This window comes from Triticum urartu, chromosome 3 (assembly GCF_003073215.2).
Source record: "Triticum urartu cultivar G1812 chromosome 3, Tu2.1, whole genome shotgun sequence".
Lineage (NCBI taxonomy): Eukaryota > Viridiplantae > Streptophyta > Magnoliopsida > Poales > Poaceae > Triticum > Triticum urartu.
In genome coordinates, this window is record NC_053024.1 from 590735761 (window position 1) to 590741869 (window position 6109).

Here is a 6109-nt window from a genome sequence, read left to right on the forward strand (position 1 = left end):
GACGCTTTGGGCTCAAATTTGGCCCATATCAGATTCGGCCCGTCAACTGGGCACTATGCTTTTGGGCCCACTTGCTAAAGGCCCACTTAGTAATTCGGCCTGATATTAGTTTTGGCCTGTTAAGGGCCCGTTTAACATTTCGGCCCTATATTAATTTCAGCCTATTAAAAGCCTGTCATATAATTGGGCCTAACTACGGCCCGGTTTGCATCCGTCCTGCTCGCAGCCGATATCTGATTGGGCCAAACAAGGACTGAGACAATTTTTTGGCCTGTTAAAAGCCCGTGATTTGATTCGCACAATCATGGGTTGGGGTTCATTTCGGGCTGCTGCCGGCCCGTGAGCTGATCGGCACGTTTCAGGCCCAACCTACATCGTGATTGCATGACGGCCCGATTATGTACCGTAATTTTACGGTTTGGCCGGTTTACTGCGAAGACAGGATATATATACAGTAAAATAACTGCAGCATCGTGAATAAGAAAAAACCTAGACTATACAATAAAGAAATTATGGCATATTACATCCACTGGGCATCAAAGTTCGCCACTATGATAATAAAGCACAAGCAGATAGCAGATTACATACACTGGGCATGAATCGCCACCAGTGCAAATAAACACGCCGACAAAATAATATACAAAACCGACAGTGCTTCAATACAGTTCAAGAAAGGTTAGCCCTGCTGGGGAGCTGCAAGGCAAGCAGCTGAGCAAGATGATGAGACTGCGCTTGTTCAACACTTGTATCTTCCTCACTCTGAAAGATAAACAAGCAGACAGATGACAGGTTTTGCACATAAAAGTATCAGTGCTGACAATTCATCACATTTCTTGCTGACGAATAAAGTGACACAGTTTAAATTTGCATTAACACAATATGGTATTGTTCAGGTCAAGACATGGCAGGAAATGACATTGTGAAGGAGTTGGCAGCTTCACGACACCACTAGATTACAGATCAAGAACTCATAAGTATCAATGGTTAGTGTGATATCAATTTATACCATTTCAGATTGGCAAACAAAGAGACGGTTTAAATAATAGTAGAATGAAATGACATTGTTCATAGTTAAGACATTGCAGAATATGACATTGTGCTGTAGTGGGTAGGTTCACCACACCACTGGATTACATATGAAGAACAGAAGCATACATGCAGTGCAAAAGAAGATCACTTGCTCTGTATAGTTTAATTTACATGGTATGAAGAAGGAACTTGGTTGTACAACTGAAAACTTAAATTGAGAAAGGACGAACTTTTGTTTATGAACTACATATAATAAACTTTAAACAAGCAATTTGATGCAAACACCAAAAATAAACAGCTGTTGCATTCATGCCTAACCAAATATATACAACAAAGTTTGAAGGCTTGAGATGGAAAACTTACATTATTGGTGAAGACATGCTCTATAAAGGCCTTGTCCATGCTGATGGGGGGGGGGGCAATTCAAGAAGTTTACCACAGAATCTTCTTCAAAAGCATTGCCTTTATTCTACATTTTGTTAAGAGTAAATATAGATGTGATAATATACGAAAAAATGGAGAATATTTAAGATAAGATGAAGAGTGGTGCTACATAACCAAGTAGCTATAAATGTAATTGCAGCGATACAGGCAAAAGGTACAGCCAAGAGCAATGTACAGCTAAACTTCTTCAGTACCAACCTTATGGTAAGAGTAAATATAGATCTGATGTGTAGAAAATGGAGGGCAAAGGAAAATAAGCTGCAGAGTGATGGTACATGAACAACTACCTATCATTATAAGTACACTGATAAAGGACAGCATGTACTTACAAGAGCAATGCAGAGCTAAAAAAACATTGGCATTAGATATATTCTACACTAATGTAACCATTCATACAGATCAGATAATTTGGAGCGAACAATTGATAAGCAAGCTATCATGCATACTGCTGTCACATAATGAACCAGGTATGTATGCAAGTACAGTGATACAGGACAACAGGTACTAACAAGAGCAAAGCAGTGGGCAGCATATTTGCGATATCCTGTTGTTCTTGTCAAACCGGAGTTCTTCTTCGAGCAGATTTCCTGCAAAAAAGATCCGTAAGGCACATGCGGAAAAGTAGAAGTTCAAATTGTCATGTGATTTCATACACAGTACCTCATCCTGGGAACAAGACCAGTGCATAACAAGGTTTTTCTATTCAATGTCTTCTAAATTTAGCACAGGAGACTTCACCGGAAATTCGTTTATAGACTTGCCATCAAAGTGTGATTTCCTTAGGTAACACCGATACCACTGCAATGCTTCCTTGAAAAGAACAAGCAAGCTTTGCTCGTCATGATTATCCAGATTGACCCTCGCCTAGTTACAACAATGTAATGTAAATCATTGATGTGTTCAATCAGCAGAAAATAGGAAAATAATAACCATGAATAATAGCACTTACACGTAAGTTGGACAGGAAGATGTGAAAATGGTGTTTGTCTTCACAATAATCTTCCCATGATGGGAATATATGCACGTAGTCCCTAACAACATTGAAAGCTGTAAGTGCATCTAGTGCCACCCCTAGTTGGTTTTGGAGTATTGATGACAAACCTAGTTGAGGGACTAACGTGTTTGTGAGAATTGCAGGAAAACACAGGTAGAAGTCCCTCATTGATTCGGTTTTAGTACCAGAGATGACCCCTAAAAATGTACGAAGACATTGAAGAAAATGGTGGTTTATGAAGATATTCATATTGAAGACAATGACATGAGAAGACTCCCTATGAAGCTTATGGAACTCGAAGACTTAGAAACTTCGTAGTTTTATTTCATTTATGTTGTGTCATAGGAATCACCGTACTGTTAAGTGGGGTCCAAGAGAACCAGTCAGAATGACTGAAGTGATGCCTAATTCAAATCCTATGTCTTCGAGCGAAGACTTTGAGAGAAAATCTTGTCCAGAGTCAGACAAGTCAGCTTTACTTGTAGCCCAAGTAAAGTTGCCGTGTGAGTTCAAAATTCGACCGTTGGTACACGTGTCAGTTCCTTAGTGACCCAGGGTCATTTCGGACAGATCAGGTCGGGTTGCCAAGTGGCTATAAATAGTCCACCCCCCACAACCATAAATGGTTGTCTGCTCAGATTTCAGTGCACTGCTTTTGTCGTTTGAGAGCAACCCACCTCGAAGCCTTTCAGAGAAAAATTCCTAGTGAGGAGAAAAGCCCTAACCACCCAGAGCCAGAGTAAATTGGGCATCACTTAAGTCTTCGTGTCTGTGTGATTTGAAGACTTATTACACTTGAGGACTGTGCATCCTCCAGACGGTTAGGCGTCGCACTCTGATACCAATTGAAAGTGCGTTATATCGACTAGAGGGGGGGTGAATAGGCGATTTTTATGAAAATCTTCCAAACTTGGGAGTTATGAAGACAAACAGTGAAGATTATGCCTATTACTATGCAGCGGAAGTTAGATTACACAAGGCAAGCCATGGTCAAGTATTCAGTATAGTGAAAGCACAGAGACAACAACTTCAGTGTAATAAGGATCAGGTAGGAAGAAGTTATGAAGCCAAACAGATCATACATTCACGTTGTGAAGACAAAAGATAAAGCAAGCATGCAATGGCTTCACAATGAATAACTGTAAGTAAAAGGAGGTGAAGATGAAACCAGTGACACGTTGAAGACAATGATTTGTTGGACCAGTTCCAGTTGCTGTGACAACTGTACGTCTGGTTGGAGCGGCTAGGTATTTAAACCAAAGGACACACAGTCCCGGACACCCAGTCAAGGACACTTAGTCCAAGACACCCAGTCCTCACCGTTTTCTCCTTGAGCTAAGGTCACACAGACCTCGCCCAATCACTCTGGTAAGTCTTCAAGGTAGACTCCCAAACCTATGACATGCTTCTTCTTTGCAAGGGTGTAGAGGTTCCTCATGCCAGCATGCCCAAGCCTTCGATGCCAAAGCCAGCATTCTGAAGCTTTTGCAAGAAGACATACTGCAAGTTGTGGTCCTGCTGAGAAATCTACCACATACAAGTCACCTTTCCTATACCCTTCAAACACTAGAGATTTGTCAGATTCCATTAGCACCAGACAGCGATATTTGCCAAACATTACAATCATATTCAAATCGCAAAGCATTGAGACAGACATTAAGTTGAAGCCAAGGGATTCAACAAGCATGAATTTATCCATGTGTTGATCCCTTGAGATTGCAACTCTACCTAGACCCAATACCTTACTTTTACCAGTGTCAGCAAATGTAATGTGGCTCTTGTCGGATGGACGTAAAGTTGAGTCCATGAGAAGGCTTCTTTTGCCAGTCATGTGATTTGTACACCCACTGTCAATAATCCATTCTGAAGACTCTGAAGTCACTGGTGTCGTACCCTACAGTGCAGTTAGGGGGATAGGCTTCACGAAGGGTATTGTGAAGCATAAACATTTGACGAACCAGTGGATTATGAAAACTTAAATCTAGATTAGGACTAATAGGGAGAGTAGCATGCGATTCAGGAACGAAGTACATAATGATGCCATTTGGGCATTTTATCTTGCGCCCTACAAGATTTTTATGGTCCCCAGCAATAGCATCAGAAGATTTTCTTTTTGTGCTGGAGACCTTTCCCTGCAAAAGAGAGTTAAGCTTTCTTAACCACCCACATCTTCAAGGGTGGCTTAGAAGCTATAAGTCTAAGTGCAGCATCTGAGAATTTTGGCTTTGAAGCCTTAGCAAACAGTCTAGCAGGGGGACAATAATACTCATAGGCATAAGCAGAATAATTTTTGGTCATATGAACATGACGGTTCGATGAACCGCTCTCATATTCATATGCCTGAGTATGGTTTCCCTGCAAAACATTTGCGTTAGTGTGACTCAGGTGAGTCCTCTGTCTGTATGAAGCCTTTGGACCATATGAAGCCTTTGGTTTGAGGTTTGTCTTCTTCAAGTGAGGTGTCATGAAGACATTCACAGGAAGATTTTCCAGACATGTTTTCGGAACCCAGATCTTCTTCATAGGCGGTCCGTTCCTGCAGTTAGTACCAATGTACCTGGCAAACACTTCACCATTCTGATTCTTAAACAGTTTATAGTTTGCATCAAAGGATTCATCAATGATAATTGGGTTAGCACAAGTGAAGCCAGACAGATTGGATGGATCTACTGAGGATTCCTTTGCAGCAACCCATATGGTTTTGGGGTACTGCTCAGGTTTCCAGTAAGAGCCATCTGCATTAATTCTCCTCTCGAACCCAACACCCTCTCTCCTAGGGTTTCGGTTCAGAATCTGCTTCTTAAGGACATCACATAATGTTTGATGCCCTTTCAGACTTTTGTACATCCCTGTTTCAAGCAATGTCTTCAACCTAGCATTCTCATCAGCAATAGCAGTGGTATCCTCAGCAGAGGGGTTAGTTGCCACATCAACAGTTGAAGATATTGGAATAGTAGTAGCAGTGGAACATTCAGCAACAGAATTAGCATTATTACGCTCAATGCATTTAAGACATGGTGGTTCAAATCCTTCCTGAGCGGGACTGATCTGTTCGGCGCGAAGTGACTCGTTTTCCTTTTGAAGATCTTCATGAGCCACCCTCAATTTCTCAAGTTCTTGCTTCCTTTGAAGATAGTCATAGGAAAGCTTTTCATGAGTTGTTGAGAGAGTATCATCACGATCTTCAAGTTCCTGATACTTAACGTGAAGGTTTTTTATGTCTTCAATTAAGGATTCAGATCAAGTCATTTCAGCACCCAACAGATCATCGCTTCTGTCTAACAGTTTTTGAATATGTTCCATAGCTTTCTGTTGTTCAGTTGCAATTTTAGCAAGTGTTTTGTAGCTAGGTTTTGAATCACATTCAGAGTCATCATCACTGGATGTTTCATAGCGAGTAGTGCGTGTGTTTACCTTGGCACCGCGTGCCATGAAGCAGTAGGTAGGAGTGGAGTCGTTCTTGTCATTTGCGTCGGTGTCGGTGATGCAGTCATTGTCTTCAGTATTGAAGATGGACTTGGCGACGTATGCTGTGGCCAGACTCGCAATGCCAGAATCAGACTCCTCCTCAGACTCTACCTCTGCCTCCTCAGATGTGGACTCCTCCTCTGAATCCATCTCCTTTCCAACAAACGCACGTGC